This window comes from Arachis hypogaea, chromosome 14, assembly GCF_003086295.3.
Source record: "Arachis hypogaea cultivar Tifrunner chromosome 14, arahy.Tifrunner.gnm2.J5K5, whole genome shotgun sequence".
NCBI classification, from domain to species: Eukaryota; Viridiplantae; Streptophyta; class Magnoliopsida; order Fabales; family Fabaceae; genus Arachis; species Arachis hypogaea.
Window position 1 is genome coordinate 35,866,726 of NC_092049.1, and position 17,596 is coordinate 35,884,321.

A 17,596-nucleotide genomic window follows, 5' to 3' on the forward strand; every position below is an offset into this window, starting at 1 on the left:
GGGTCGTCTCTCAAGGAATTGCAGGGTAGTATGATTTATTATTGGTTATGGAAAAAGATATATTTTTGGGGTTTTTGAAATAAGGAACAGGAAAATAAATTAGCAATAAAGTAAATTAATAATCATGAAAACCATTACAAGGTATAAGAACTGGAAATCCCATCCTAGTTATCCTTATCAAGTGTGATGAGAATTGTTTATTGCTCCCACTTAGTTAACCCTTACTAAATAAAGGAAAGTCAAGTGGACTAATTAATTTAATTCCTCAAATCCTAGTCAACTCCTGTGGAAAGACTAGCTTTAGAGGGATCCAAATCAATAAGCAAATTCCAATTTTCAATCAACAGCTGAGTTTGATAACTCAAGTGTCACCAATCACTCAACCAAAGCAAAGGGGGAAAATCTAAATTAAATTGGAAGCATTAATAACATAAATAGAAGAAAAGCAATCATAATTCTGAAATACCTCAATTTGTATTAATTAAGAAAATCAATTCTAACATGGAGTTCATAAACCAATATTGGGAAAATAAACAAACTAAAATAATAGAATAAATAAAAGTAGCAGAGAATTCAAATTAAAGGAACATTAAACCTGGAATTGAGAAAATGAAGAAATCCTAATCCTAAAATCTAAGAGAGAGGAGAGAACCTCTCTCTCTAAAAAACTACATCTAAAATCTAAAATTGTCTGTCTTCAATGAATGATTGATTCCCCCACTTTATAGCCTCTAATCTGTGTTTTCTAGGCCAAAAACTGGGTCAAAAACAGCCCAGAAATCACCCCCAGTGATTTCTGATACGTCCAGTACGCGGCAAAGTCACGCGTTCGCATCGTCCACGCGTACGCGTGGATTGAATTTTCATCAGGTCACGCGTGCGCGTCGCCTATCTTTAGAGCAGCTATAAAAAATTATATATCGTTGCGAAGCCCTGGATGTTAGCTTTTCAACACAATTGGAACCATCTCATTTGGACGTTTGTAGCTCACGTTATGGTCGATTTAGTATGAAGAGGTCAGGCTGGACAACTTAGCAATTCCTTCAGTTTCTTGTATTCCTTCCCCTTTTGCATGCTTCCTTTCCATCCTCTAAGCCATTCCTGCCTTATAAATCCTGAAATTACTTAACACACATATCAAGGCATCGAATGGTATAAAGGGAGAATTAATATTTGGTAATTTAAAGGCCCAGGAAACATGTTTTCAATCATAGCATAAGATTAGGAAGGAAAATGTAAAACCATGCAATTAGTATGAATAAGTGTGCAAAGACTTGATAAAAACCACTCAATTGAGCACAAGATAAACCATAAAATAGTAGTTTATCAATCTCTCCACACTTAAACATTAGCATGTCCTCATGCTAAGCTCAAGAGAAGCTATAAAGGAGTGAAGAGGAATGGTAGAATGTATGAAATGCAACCTATCTATATGAATGCAACTACATGCTAAGATGTTTCTACCTACTCGGTTAAAAGTAAATAAGCTCTTCAAGAAAAACATAAATCAGATTTCACTAATTCAAATTATACAATAAAAGACAAGTAAACTTGTAAGAAGATAGCTCATGAAAGCAGGAAACATATAATCAAGCATTGAACCCTCACTTGTAGTGTATATGCACTCTAATCTCTCAGGTGTTTGAGGTTCGATTCTCTCAATTCTCTATTAATCTTGCTTTCTAAGACTTGCTCTTCTTCTACCAATCAACAAAGATTTAATGCACAAAATACACAAATCAAGAGGTCTTTTATGGGTTGTAATGGGGTTAGGGTCAAGGTAGGATTGTATTTGGTCAAGTGGACTAAAATCTAAATCCTTAATTAACTTAAACTTTCCACCTAACTTAGACAATCCATGTAATCATAATACAACATCTAACTATCCATTAACCATGTTTTCTATATATTCATGCATCCTAATTTCGAGTACAGTACATATGCATTGCTTTCACCATTTACTTTGGGGTATTTTGTCCCCTTTTACTTATTTGCTCTTTTTCTTTTCTTTTTCTCCTTTTCTTTTTTTATTATATATATATATATATTTTTTTTTTTTCTTTCTTTCTTTTGTTTTTCTCAATGCATATGATTAAATTATTGAATGCATGAACATGTCCTAAACATTTCTTTCATATTTTCATAAAGATATACAACACCCAATTCTTAAACCAAATATTGGCAAACCCAACTTCTCCACACTTAATTCATGAGCACTCTCACTAGTCTAAGCTAACCAAGAATTCAAATTAGGGACATTATTGTTTTCCGCTTAGAGTTAGTGATGAGCTAAAGTAAAGAACAAAGGGGTATGATAGGCTCAACATTGGTTTGCAAAGGATAATGAAAGGGTAAGGCCATATGGGTATGTAAGCTTAGTGAAACAAAGCCTCAATCACATAAGTGTACGCATACATTAAACAATGGAAATATAGAATCAAGCAAGACAAAGATCACAATTTTTGAGAGAACAACACACACCAAAAATAAAATATTGGTTGATAGAATGCAACCAATTCAAATAGGCTCAAAATCTCACAGGTTTTTTGTGTTCGAGCTCTAAACCATGTTCCAGTATAATATTCCTTCAAAAAAGTTTATCAAAAATTTTAAATCAAATTAATGAAATTTTATAAAAAATTTCTTAAAAAAAAATATTACTTTAACCAAGTGGTGGTAAAATATGCATAAAATCAAACAAATATGCAATCAAACATGGAAATGCAACAATGAACAAACAAAGAAAATAAAACATTGGTGTTGAGAAGGAAATAACTAACCCGCGGAAGTCGGTATCGACCTCCCCACACTTAAAGATTGCACCGTTCTCGGTGCATGCAGAGATGTACAAGTGGACGGGTGGCTCCAACCGATGCTTTTTCTCCAAAGATTGTGTGGCAGACTTGTCTGTTGCCCATGTAAACGTTTTTTGTTTCCCTTCCTTGGTGGCCATCCTGAAAGAAGAGGAAAAAGAAGAAAAGTAACCCAAAAACAAAGATAGGAAACAATTTAAAATATGGTTGGGTTAATGCTAAATGATGAGAGTCTCAATTACATGGTAGCAACAACATGCAAGTGAGAAAATAGTAGAAGCACATGGCAAATCAAGAGTGCAAAATTTTGCAACAATGGGAAGAGAGTGTGGGTAATGTAAGAAAATATAAATTCATGTCAATGCAAAAGGGATACAAGTAACATAAAAGATTGGCAGTGACAGATAAATAATATCATCTAACAGTGTAAAACAAGTTGCTAAGCACCAAAATAATACCAAAAAAGATACAACAGTTGAAAAAGAAAATTTAACACCAATAGAAAAATAATAAATTTAGAAAAGAAAATAAAAATATGCACAAAATTAAAATGTAATGAATGAAAGTATGCAAATAAATTAAGTAAAATAGAATGAAAGTGAAGAAGGATGAGAAGTTAAAGAGATGAAGAAGAAGAAAGTAAGAAAGGAAGAAGAAAGAAGGAGAAAGGAGAGAAGAAAAGGAGAAGAATGGAATCTGCGAAGCGACGCGTAAGCATCGCCCACGCTTACGCGTGCGTGAGCAAGAATCCTAGTGACACGTAAGCGTCGGTTACGCGTACGCGTGACCACTGGTTGTGCTAAACGCACAATACCAGCACCAAGGCAGTACAACTCTCGGCCAAATCACCCATTAACGCCGATCTGGCAATCCACGCGTACACGTCGCTGACGGTTACGCGTGGGGTGACTAAAATACGGGCGACGCACACGCGTCGCTCATGCGTACGCATGGGTTGACTCGTGCGCAAGGCACCCTTCCCACACAGCTCCCGCGTAACTTTCTGTAAGGTTTAGCGTCGCATGTGACGCGTGCGCGTGGTTCACTCGCATACGTGGGACGCACTTTTTTTTATATATATATGCAGAATGCAGAATGCAGAATGTAGATGATGATGCAGAGTTTATGAATTAACACTGATAAAATTAAAATAGAATAAAACTAAGAATAAAAAGAGACGATCATACCATGGTGGGTTATCTCCCACCTAGCACTTTTAGTTAGAGTCCTTAAGTTGGACATTTGGTGAGCTCCTTGTCATGGAGGCTTGTGCTTGAACTCATCCAGGAATCCCCACCAATGTTTGCAATTTCAATAGCCTCCGGGATCCCAAACTAGGCACATGAAGCTTTCAAGAAAGTTGAAGCAAGTAACAAGGCCCCAAGAGTGTTGATTGCTAGACTGAATTCTGGGGTCCCAAACCTTGCTTTTGCACCCGTCTTCTTGTTGACCATCTTTGTTCCAACCGGGTGGTAAGCAATCCGAATTCTCACTGAGGCATCCAAACAGCTTCCTAGACCCATACAATTTAGTATTCTTCTAACCATGATAATTCAATCATGAGCTTCCTACCACAATGAACCTAGGATTGTGTTGCCAACCACTAACCATCTCCCTCTTACTCTTATTGCCACAAAGAGCTCTGAGTTGCCCATCCGTCTCAAGTAAAGCATATTCAAGTGGGCTAATTAAGCTTAGAGATGAAAGATTTACCCACTTGAATGAAGGAATGGATGGTGATGGCTTTGGGGGAGAGGTCTTCAACAACCTTGGCAACGTGATCTCCAGCTCCATTCCCTTTGGCTCTTCTTTGACAACTTCCACCTCTTTGCAAGCTTCTTCAATATCAACCTCTTCCTCTTGGTAGCTTTCTTCTAATTCGATCTCTTCTTCATTATTCACCAAGGGCATGGGAGGTTGTGCTTCTTCTTTTTTAATCTCCATGTCAAGTCCAATGGAAGAAGATTCAAATATAGATAAGAATTCATCAATGATTGAATCCATCTCTTGATTATCCCCTTCAAAGTCTTCAACCATGATATGCCTTGGAGGTTGTACACCCTCCTCAACATCAAATTCAAACTCCTTAGAAGGGAACTCTATGACTGGGCTTTCCCATGGACGTTCCACATCTCCTAAGTCTTCGACCACTTCTTCCTCTTCAATAATTCTAGCTTCCTCCACTTGTTCCAGTACAAAGTCATGCTCCTTACTGTCCACCGGAGTTTCTAGTGTCTCCTTCATGCTACATTCTTTATTAGATTCTCCACATGAAGCCATGGGATTCCTTGAGTGTCCGAACGTCGGGAAGCTAATTGATTTATTGCTTGCCCTAGTTGATGAAGGGTTGCATGAAATTGATCCACTGTTTTCTTGAGACAATCCTTTGATTCTTGTTGCGCTCGGCTATCATAAGTAGGATCATAGTGCTCTTGGAGTGATGGATATGGACATGGTGTATATGGAGGTGGTGGTTCTTGGGAGTAATTGGGTTGGAATTGGGGTGGCTCTATGTATAGTTCATATGGCTCATAGGGTGGTTGGTATGGTGGATATGGGTTAGGGTCATATGGAAGTGAATGGTGTAAAGGGGCTTGTGAGTATGGTGGTTCAAAGGTATGTTGGGGAGGTGGTTCATAAGCATATAGTGGGGCTTGTTGGTAACTACAAGGGGGTCCACCATATTCATCATCTTGGTACGCTCCCTGGAATGGCTCTTGACCATAGTGATTTGGTGGAGGTGGTTTGTCACGAAAGGGTCCACCATAACTATTGTCTTGGTATGCATCATAGAATGGTTGTTGGTTATAGCGCATTGGAGGGGGTTGTTGCCAAGAGGGTTGATCAAATCCTTGTGGCTCCTCCCATCTTTGATTCTTCCAATCTTGATGCCTGTTCTCATTATAGCTTCCATTCCTTACAACAACATTGGAACCAAACTTAAAGCCAGAGGGGGTGAGAATTCATAGTAGCTAATAAAAATTAAAAACAAAAACTAATAAAAATTAATGAAAATAAACTCTTAAAACTAAAACTAAAAATACTAACAAAGAAACGAAAAAGTAAAATTATTTACAATAACCAATAATAAGGCACACGTTTGCGATTCCCCAGCAACGGCGCCATTTTGACGATCTATATTTCTGCTAGTAAAGAATTTCACAAATAAATAAGTTCTCGTTGTAAATATAGTTTCTAAACCAACAGAGAATCCTTTCGTACAAAAACTTTGGTTGTCACAATAACAAACCCAGTAAAATTTATAACCGAAGTATTCAAATCTCAGGTCGTCTCTCAAGGAATTGCAGGGTAGTATGATTTATTATTGGTTATGGAAAAAGATATATTTTTGGGGTTTTTGAAATAAGGAACAAGAAAATAAATTAGCAATAAAGTAAATTAATAATCATGAAAACCATTGCAAGGTATAAGAACTGGAAATCCCATCCTAGTTATCCTTATCAAGTGTGATGAGAATTGCTCCCACTTAGTTAACCCTTACTAAATAAAGAAAAGTCAAGTGGACTAATTAATTTGATTCCTCAAATCCTAGTCAACTCCTGTGGAAAGACTAGCTTTAGAGGGATCCAAATCAATCAGCAAATTCCAATTTTCAATCAACAGCTGAGTTTGATAACTCAAGTGTCACCAATCACTCAACCAAAGCAAAGGGGAAAATCTAAATTAAATTGGAAGAATCAATAACATAAATAGAAGAAAAGCAATCATAATTCTGAAATACCTCAATTTGTATTAGTTAAGAAAATCAATTCTAACATGGAGTTCATAAACCAATATTGGAAAAATAAACAAACTAAAATAATAGAATAAATAAAAGTAGAAGAGAATTCAAATTAAAGGAACATTAAACCTAGAATTGAGAAAATAAAGAAATCCTAATCCTAAAAACTAAGAGAGAGGAGAGAACCTCTCTCAATAGAAAACTACATCTAAAACCTAAAATTGTCTGTCTTCAATGAATGATTGATTCCCCCACTTTATAGCCTATAATCTGTATTTTTTGGGCCGAAAACTGGGTCAAAAACAGCCCAAAAATCACCCCCAGCAATTTCTGATACGTCCAGCACGCGGCAAAGTCACGCGTACGCGTCGTCCACACGTACGTGTGGATTGAATTTTCTCCAGGTCACGAGTGCGTGTGATCTACGCGTGTGCGTCACCTATATTCGGAGAAGCTATGAGAAATTATATATCATTGCGAAGCCCCGGATGTTAGTTTTCCAACGCAACTGAAACCGCCTCATTTGGACCTCTGTAGCTCAAGTTATGATGGATTTAGTACGAAGAGGTCAGGCTGGACAGCTTAGCAATTCCTTCAGTTTCTTGTATTCCTTCCCCTTTTGCATGCTTCCTTTCCATCCTCTAAGCCATTCCTGCCTTATAAATCCTGAAATCACTTAACACACATATCAAGGCATCGAATGGTATAAAGGAAGAATTAATATTTGGTAATTTAAAGGCCCAGGAAACATGTTTTCAATCATAGCACAAGATTAGGAAGGAAAATGTATAACCATGCAATTAGTATAAATAAGTGTGCAAAGACTTGATAAAAACCACTCAATTGAGCACAAGATAAATCCTAAAATAGTGGTTTATCACCGGCCACCAAATTTCTGAAAGTTGAGTCGGTAAATTGAGTCCTGTTATCCGTGGTAATGGAGTGGAAAACTCCAAACATTGTGATGATGTTCTTGTAGAGAAACTTCCGACTTCGTTGGACTATGATGGTTGCTAATGGTTCTGCCTCGATCCACTTAGTAAAATAGTCAATCCCCTATTATGAGGTTTTTTACTTGCCCTGGAGTTTGAGGGAATGGTTCGATGAGATCGAGACCTCATTTTGTGAATGGCCATGGTGAGGTGACACTAATAAGCTCTTCGGGAGGTGTAACATAGAAGTTGGCATGCTTCTGACAAGGCAGGCATATTTTGACAAACTCGGCTGCTTCTCTTTGCAAGGTTGGCTGGAAGAAGCCGGCTTGAATTACCTTGTTAGCTAGTAATCGGGCTCCCAAGTGGTTTCCACATATACCATTGTATACTTCCTCTAAGACCTCCTTCGTACTAGAGGTCGGGACGTATTTCAGGAGAGGTGTTGATACCCCTCTTTTGTATAAAACATTGTGGACCAAGGAATAATTTTGTGCTTCCCTTATGAGCCTTCAAGCCTTTTTTTCATCTTCAGAAATAATATCAAGTGGTTGATAATTTTCTATAGGGGTCATCCATCCTAAATTTAGGTTGGATATGGCCATTATGTCCGAGTTGTCATCTCCCTTTGGTATTGATGGTACATGGAGAGTTTCTTGGATGAGGCTTCTATTATTGCTTATTGCCCCCTGACTTGGTGCTGGCTAACTTGGAGAAGGCATCTGCTTGGGCATTTGACTCCCAAGGTATATGTTGAACCGCTCCTTCCGAGAGCTGTGCTAGTTTTTCCCGTGCTTCATCTAAGTATTTCTTTATGTTGGGGTCTTTAGCTTGATAAGTGTCATTAATTTGTGATGTTACCACTTGGAAATCACTAAATAAGTTTGGATCCCGGGTAGACAACGAGCTTATGAGACATCAAGTCGGGATCTATACCAGGCATGTCGGAGACTTTCCAAGCACAGAGATCGGAGTTTCTTCGTAGGAGGTCGATGAGCTATGCTTTCAGTCCTCCTTCTAGGTTAGCCCCTATATTCGTTGTCTTTTCAGGATGATCTCCGATTTACACTTTGGTGTGAGAAATCGTGATCTTTACTTCCTTGGTAACGGCGCTAAAAACTTCATACGCACGTTCATATTCTTAATTTTGTTTCACAACTTCGTACAACTAACCAGCAAGTGCACTGGGTCATCCAAGTAATAAACCTTACGTGAGTAAGGGTCGATCCCACGGAGATTGTCGGTATGAAGCAAGCTATGGTCACCTTGTAAATCTCAGTCAGGCGGATTCAACTGATTTTATGAATTGATAAGTAAAAGATAAATAAAATATAAAATAGGATAGTGGTACTTATGTAATTCATTGGTGAGAATTTCAGATAAGCGTATAGAGATGCTTTCGTTCCTCTGAACCTCTGCTTTCCTGTTGTCTTCATCCAATCAATCCTAATCCTTTCTATGGCAAGCTTTGTATAGGGCATCACTGTTGTCAATGGCTACTTCTCATCCTCTCTGTGAAAATGGTCCAATGTGCTGTCACTGCATGGCTAATCATCTGGAGGTTCTCGATCATACTGGAATAGGATTCACCCTCCTTTTGCGTCTGTCACTACGCCCAGTACTCGCGAGTTTGAAGTTCGTCACAGCCATCCCTTCCCGGATCCTATTCGGAATACCACAGACAAGGTTTAGACTTTCCGGATCTCAAGAATGGCCGTCCATGGATTCTAACTTATACCACGAAGATTTTGATTAAGGAATCCCAGAGATACTCATTCAATCTAAAGTAGAACAGAAGTGGTTGTTAGGCACGCGTTCATAGTTGGGAATGATGATGACTGTCACGATCATCACATTCATATTGAGGTGTGAATAAGCTTGAATTGAATAGAAAAACAGTAGTACTTTGTATTAATTCATGAGGAACAGCAGAGCTCCATACCTTAATCTATGGAGTGTAGAAACTCTACTGTTGGAAATACATAAGTGATAAGGTTCAGGCATGGCCGAATGGCCAGCCCCCAAACGTGATCTAAAGATGAAACTAAAGATGTAAATACAATAGTAAAAAGTCCTATTTATACTAAACTAGTTACTAGGGTTTACAGAAATGAGTAAATGATGCAGAAATTCACTTCTGGGGCCCACTTGGTGTGTGCTTGGGCTGAGCTTGAAGTTTACACATGGAGAGGTCTTTCTTGGAGTTGAACGCCAGTTTGTAACGTGTTTCTGGCGTTGAACTCCACTTTGCAACTTGTTTCTGGCGCTGAACGCCAGACTGCAACATGGAACTGGCGTTCAACGCCAGTTTGCGTTATCTAAACTCGGGTGAAGTATGGACTATTATATATTGCTGGAAAGCCCTGGATGTCTAATTTCCAACGCAATTGGAAGCGCGCCATTTGAAGTTTTGTAGCTCCAAAAAATCCACTTTGAGTGCAGGGAGGTCAGAATCTAACAGCATCTGCAGTCCTTCTTCAACCTCTGAATCTGATTTTTGCTCAGGTCCCTCAATTTCAGCCAGAAAATACCTGAAATCACAGAAAAATACACAAACTCATAGTAAATTCTAGAAATGTGATTTTTAATTAAAAACTAATAAAAAATATACTAAAAACTAACTAAATCATACTGAAAACTATGTAAAAACAATGCCAAAAAGCGTATAAATTATCCGCTCATCACACTTCTTCTACCTTTCCTCGAGTTTGAACACCACCGAGCTTGATAGTGTTGACTTCTTTTCCTCCTGGGTTGCCTTCTAAATTAAGGCTTTCATTGTAACACTTTCATGCTAACTTTTGATCTCCCTTTATGGTGACAATTCCTTCTGTAGTGGGAAACTTCATACACAAGTATAGTGTAGAGACAATTGCTGCAAGTCGGTTTAAAGTGGTCTGACCTATTAGGGCATTGTATGCTGACATGATGTCGACTATAATATAGTCAACACTTAACGTGGAATTTCACCATGTCTTGCTTCTTAAGCATGGAGACATTGCTCACTACATGTATGGCATCAATTATATGGCATGCATGGTTTTGTCCATAGTTGATATTCACATACATATTGTGTGGTACCATTTTGGATCTGTCCTCCCATGAATTATATGATTATGATTTTTGTTTCTATAGTAGGCAAAATGACACATAAATCTTTTGTTATCATTTTTGAAGTGATATTTTTATTTAACCAATTATTTTCTTTGGTTAAGCTAACAACTACAGCTGTTTTATCTCCAAACCAAAAAGTTATCAGACATTTCATAATTCTATTGGTTTCATCTCTATGTTTCATTGTTATAAGAGTATAGATCAGTTTTTTAGTTCTTTTGATCATTGTTCAGTTTTCTAATGGTCGTAAAACCAACTCAACAAGTGCACCGAATCATATCAAATAATACTTCGGTGAGTATATATCGTTTCTACGAGGATTAATAGACTAAGAAACAATGATTAATTGATTATTCTAATTAGACAAATCGAAACAAGGGAATTAGGGAATTCAAACGTGTAAACAGAAAACAAAGGCAAAATAAATAGCAAGGTAGTGAAAGAAAACAATGATGATGAGAATGTTAAGGCTTCGGAGATGTCCACTCTCTAGGAAAATAATCATTGTGTTTATTTATTTAGAGACATCCAGAGATCAATTCACGACAAACCATAAATTATCATATTTCAATTTCTTGGCAATTCAATTTTCCTTTAATCTCTTAATCGCTAATTCCTTAGTCAATTAGTAAAGAAAAGAAGTTAAGCACATTTCTGATTTATATTTACATAAATTTCAAGCGTGATACTAGGTTAAATTATATGTTACTTATTCAAACTAGTTCTAATCCAATTGAAAATCATGAGTTATTGATGAGCGGATATTTTATATGCTTTTTGGCATCATTTTCATATTATTTTAGTTATGTTTTATTTAAGTTTTATTATGTTTTCATAGGGTTTAGTGAAAAATTTATATTTTTGGATTCTACTTTGAGTTGTTGTGTTTTATGATGATTTTAGATAATTTTTGGCTGAAATTGAGGAGCTTTGGCAAAGTCCGATTCAGAGGCAAGGAAAGCATAGCAGATGCTGTCAGATTCTGACATCCATGCACTCAAATGAGCATGTCTGGAGCTACAAAGGTCCAAATGATACGCTCTCAACGGCGTTGGAAAGCCAACTTCCAGAGCTTTCCATAAATATATAATGGTTTATACTTTTCTTCGAAGGAGCATGCCCATATTGGGCGTTGAACGCCAAGAAGCTACACCCTCGCTAGTGTTCAACGCCCCAAGAAGACAAGCTAGCATTGAAGACCCAAAGAACCATCCCCTTTGGGGCGTTCAATGCCCACCAAGAAACTAGGCAGCACCAATCAACCCTCTAATGGTGGTTCAACGCCCATCCCTCAAGTTGGACGCCAAGCTCAGCCCAAGTACTCAACCAAAGTGGACCCAAGAGTGGACTTTCGCACCTTTAGTCTAGTCTATCATACTTTTGTACTTCTTAGTTATTAGGTTATTATATATAGGAGAAGATCACCCTTGTTTAGGATCTTTTTCTACCACTTTCAAATTCACACTACTTTTTGTAAGCTATGAGCTACTAAACCTCCTAAGTTAGGGTTAGGAGCTCTACTGATTCTCATGGATTAATAATATTACTGTTTTTATTTCAATACAAGTTTGATTCTATTCTCTTGTGCACTTTTGGTCTTTATCTCATGAATTGAGGATGAACCATGACATTCATCCTCATTCTACATGGGTTCTGTGTGAGTCCTGACCTGGATAGCATTGAACCATAGCGAGAGTGTGCACTGCAGATTCCAATAGTGTGCCTGGGCGACTTTGGATAAGTGACATAAAATCCCATTAACTGTGGGTTACTGAAGTCTCTGTGGCGTTAAGGCTAGAGTCAGAGAACCAACAATTCTTGATCCGAAAGATCCGACCTTGTCTGTGGCATTTTGAGTAGGATCGCGAAGGGGAGTTGATTGCTTAGTGTTTCACCTTCGGCTATAGTGGGAAGCTATGAGTTAACTTGATGAGGATGCTACATGAGTTGCTCGTATATGGTGGACTGCTATGGTTTAGAAGAGACTAACTTGATGAGGATGCTACATGAGTTAGTCAATTACGGCTGTCATTGAATGAATCATTCGTTATTGAGGTAGATAGTAAGAAAAGTTAATCCGGAAAGAATACGCATCTCCGAAGCCTTAACTGAATATCTATCATCACTTTCACATTAATCTGGTATTTCGTTTCCTTTACTATTTTGTTTATGCTTTCAAACAAACAACCATTTTTTCTAATCGCTTGACTAAGATCTACAAAATAGCCACTGCTTGCTCAATCCGACAATCTCTGTGGGATTCGACCCTCACTCACCTGAGGTATTACTTGGATGACCCGGTGCACTTGCCGATTCAGTTGTGCGGAGTTCAATTTCGCGCACCCAGTTTTTGGCGCCGTTGCCGGGGATTGTTTGAGATTGACAAACTATCGGACTATCTTGTTGCTTAGATTAGGTATTCTTTAAGGTTTAGTTGGTTTTTTAATTGTGTCTTTTGTTTTCTTTTTCAAAAAAATTTTCAAAACCTTTTCTTTTCTTTAGTAATCTTTATCTTTTGTGTGAGTTTTGTGTCAGTTTTTAAGTTTGGTGTCCCGTCTGTTTTCATCTTTTTCTTTAAAATTTTTGAAATTGTTCTTGAGTGTTCATCTTGTTATTTGAATTGTTCTTGTTGATTTCTTCATTTGATTTTAAAAATTTTAAGTTTGGTGTCTTTTAGTTATTTTTCCTTTAATTTTCGAAAATAAGTGTCATTTGATCTTAAAATTTTTAAGTTTGGTATCTTTTAGTTGTTTTTCTTTTCTCCTTCTTTAAAAATTCGAAATATATATATATATATTACTTAAAATTTCAAAAATCCTAGCTATCTTTTCTTATCTTGATTCAAAAATTTTAAGTTTGGTACTCTCTTGTTAGTAAAGTTTAAATTTTGAATTTCAAATCTTATCTTTTCAAATCTTTTTCAAATCTTTATCTTATCTTTTGTTTATCTTCCTTTAAATTTCAAATATATTATCTTATCTTATTTTAATTTCAAATTTCAAAATTAAATCTTTTCAAATTTCAAAATCTCTTTTCAAATCTTTATCATATCTTTTTACTTTAAATCTTTCCTATCTTATCTTCTTTTAAAGTTTTAAATTTCAAATTCTTATCTTTTTAAATCTTCACTATCTTTTAAATTTAATTTTCAAAATCTTTAAATTTTAAATCTTATCTTTCAAAATATTTATCTTATCTTTCTTTTTGAATTTAAAACTTACTTATCTTATCTTCTTTTTAAATTTAAAATTTAAAATCTTTACTTTCTTTTAAATTTGAATTTCAAAATATTTGTTTAACTTCTTCTTTCTTTAATTTTCAGAAATCACCATTTAATTTTCAAATCTCTTTAGTTAATTAGTTATCCTAGCTTTTAATTTTCTTTTCTTCTTCTTTATTATTTCGAAATAAATGAATAAAATAAAAATAAAACAAAAATATTTTGATTTTAAAATTTCTTTCTTCTTAATTTTCAAATTCTCAAGCATATATCTCTCTCTATTATTTTGAATTTTACCTCCCTCTCTACCCTCATTCTTATTATCTTCTCTAGATATCTCACTGGGAATTCTCTACACTCTGACATAGAAACTCCCATTCTTTCTTTTCTTGGTTTTCTTTTCTTGTTTATAATCTAGAACAGGGATAAAGAACCTCTCTTTGATCCTGATCTTGAACCAGAGAGGACTCTAAGGAGGCATTTACAACAAGTTAGAACAGAACACTCCGGAGGAAACCTCAAAGAGCTTTTCGAACAAGAAGCAGAGAATTAAGACATGGTAGCCAACTTTAATGATGGAGGAGACGATGGAATGTCCTAGGTAACTTTACTGCACCCACTTCTGAATTTTATGGATGGAGCATCTCTATACCTGCTATTGGTACAAATAACTTTGAGCTGAAGCCTCAACTGGTCACTCTAGTTCAACAGAACTGCCAGTTTTATAGACTTCCACAGGAAGATCCTAACAGATTCATCTCTGATTTCTTGTAGATCTGCGATACTGTCAAGACTAATGGAGTGAATCCAGAGATTTACAAGCTTATGCTTTTTCCTTTTGCTGTAAGGGACAGAGCTAGGTTATGGCTGTATTCTCAACCTAAGAAAAGCCTAGACTCTTGGGAGAAGGTGGTCAATGCAATCTTGACCAAGTTCTTTCCGCCTCAGAAACTGAGCAAGCTTAGGGTGGAAGTTTAGACCTTCAGACAAAAAGAGGGTGAATCCCTCTATGAATCCTAGGAGAGGTACAAGCAACAGATCAGAAAGTGCCCTCCTAACATGATTTTAGACTGGACCATGCTAGATATCTTCTATGATGGTCTTTTTGAGCTATCCAAGATGGCATTGGACCACTCTGCTGGTGGTTCACTCCACTTGAAGAAAATGCCTGAAGAGGCGCAGGAACTCATTGACATGGTTGCAAACAACCAATTCATGTACACTTCTAAGAGGAACCCAGTGAACAATGGGGTAGCTCAGAAGAGAGGAGTCCTAGAGGTTGACACTCTGAATGCTATATTGGGTCAAAACAAGATCCTGACCCAATAGGTCAACATGATCTCTTAGCATCTGACTGGATTGCAAGTTGCAACTGGTAGCACGCATGAAAACTCCTTTGAAAGAGATGCCTATGATCCAGATCAACCCATGATGGAGGAGGTTCACTATATAGGAAATTCCTCAGGGAATCCCCACACTGAGCCTTATGGAAACACCTACAACTCATCATGGAGGAATCATCCTAACTTTTCATGGAGGGATCAACAAAAGCCTCAACAAGGCTTCAATAATAATCAAGGTGGAAGGAACTAGAATAGGTTTAATAACAGAACATTCCCACCTTCTCAGTAACAGATGGAGACTTCTAAGCAGAGCCTCTCTGACTTAGCCACTATAGTCTCCGATCTCTCTAAGACCACTCACAGTTTCATTACTGAAACAAAATCCTCCATTAGGAATCTGGAGGTATAGATTGCTCAGCTGAGTAAGAGGATCCCAGAGACCCCTTCTAACACTCTTCTAAGTAATACTGAAGTAAACCCAAGAGAAGAGTGCAAAGCCCTCAGTATGAAAACTGAGGTCGAATCTAAAGAGGACCTTCTGGCGTTCAACGGCAGCAAGGGAAAAGCTGGGTGTTTGATGAATGGATTTTTGATGGTATAGAATTTCAAAAATGAAATCTCGTTGCTAGTATAGTTTCAAAACCAACAAAGAATCCTCTCATATAAAAATTTGGTTATCACAAGTAACAAACCCCTAAAAATAATAACCGAAGTATTCAAACCTCTGGTCATCTCTCAAGAAATTGCAGGGAAGTGTACTTATAATTGGTTATGAGATTGTATCTTTTTGGGTTTTTGAAATGTGGAACAAGAAATGTAAATAGCAAGCAATTTAAAATAATAATTAAGAAAAGTCTTAGCAAGGATTGATAATCGGAATTTCTATCCTCATTATCAATGTTAATTGTGAAGGTAATTATAAATTGCACTCACTTAGTTAACCTCTAACAAATGAAGGTAAGTCAAGTGAGAAAATAAACTTGAATTCACAAGTCCTAATCAAAGACTAGAGTCAGTGAAGTTTAAGCCAACTAGCTAGTTTCAATCACCAACCAACAAGAGACTTTGATGATTCAAGAGTCTCCAATTAATCAATTCAAGCTAAGAATATAAAAATCTAACTTAAAACCCTCCCAAGCATTTTATCAAACACTTGAAAGGCACAACATACAAACATAGAAAACTAACAAGAAATATTAAATCTAAACAACCAATTGCAAACATCAATAATAACAAATGAAGAAAGGAACGATAAACATGAAATACCTCAAATTGCATTAAAAAGGGAAATTAAATCTAACATGAGAATTCATAAACTAAATTGGGAACATAAAGTAATCAACAAGGGAAATAAATAAACTAGAAATCTAGAACAATTAAAAGTAGAAGAGAAACTAAATTGTAATAAGATAGAATTCAGAAATTGAAAAGGAATAAAACTAAGAATCCTAAAAACCTAAAATTATGTGAATGAAAGTTGTCTCAATGATTTCCCCACTCTGCAGCCTCTAATCTATATTTTTGGGCTTAGAACTGGGCCAAAAACAGCCCAGAAATTGCCCCCAGCGATTTCTGATACGTCAAGCACGTGGCTCTATCATGCATACGCATGATTCACGCGTGCACGTTGCCTAACTGCATGGCAACTATGGAAAATTGTATATCATTTTGAGGGAATGGATCCTCTCCATTTTTTTTAAATAATTGAGGGAGTAAAATGTGATCTCTCACTATTAATTTTATAAGTGGGACCAAGAATAAATATGAGGGAGGGAACAATGAAAGGTTAGAGATCACACTTTACATTGTCAATATTTTTTAACAATTGAGAGCATCCATTCCCTGATTTTGAAGCCCCGGATGTTAGCTTTCCAATGCAACTGGAACTGCTTCATTTGGACCTCTGTAGCTTATGTTAGGGTCGATTTAGTACGAAGATGTCAGGGTTGACAGCTTAGCAATTCCTTCAATTTCTTGTATTCCTTCTACTTTTGCATGCTTCCTTTCCATCCTCTAAGCCATTCCTGTCCTATAAATCTTGAAAACACTTAACAAACATATCACGGCATCGAATGGTAATAAGAGAGGATTAAACATAGCAAATTTAAGGCCAAAGAAGTATGTTTTCAATCATAGTACAAAATTGAGAAGGAAAATGTAAAACATGCGAATTCTATGAATAAATGTGAGAATAAGAGATAAAATCCACTCAATTCAATACAAAATAAACCGTAAAATAGCAATTTATCAATCTCCCCACACTTAAACATTAGCATGTCCTCATGCTAAGCTCAAGAGAACCAAAAGAGTGAAGAGGAATGGTAAAACTTATGAAATGCAACCTATCTATATGAATGCAACTAAATGCAAAATGCTCTTTCCTACTTGGTTTAAAAGTAAATAAATTCTCCAAGAATAAATATAAGTTGGAT

General features: G+C 36.6%; 1 non-coding gene across 1 annotated transcript; it reads right to left on the minus strand.

The window, feature by feature from the left end:
• Positions 1-14,778: 14,778 nt before the first annotated feature.
• On the minus strand, positions 14,779-14,887 carry LOC112746265 (small nucleolar RNA R71). The gene has a single exon (XR_003174158.1). It is a non-coding gene; the product is annotated as a small nucleolar RNA R71 (small nucleolar RNA).
• Positions 14,888-17,596: the final 2,709 nt, after the last annotated feature.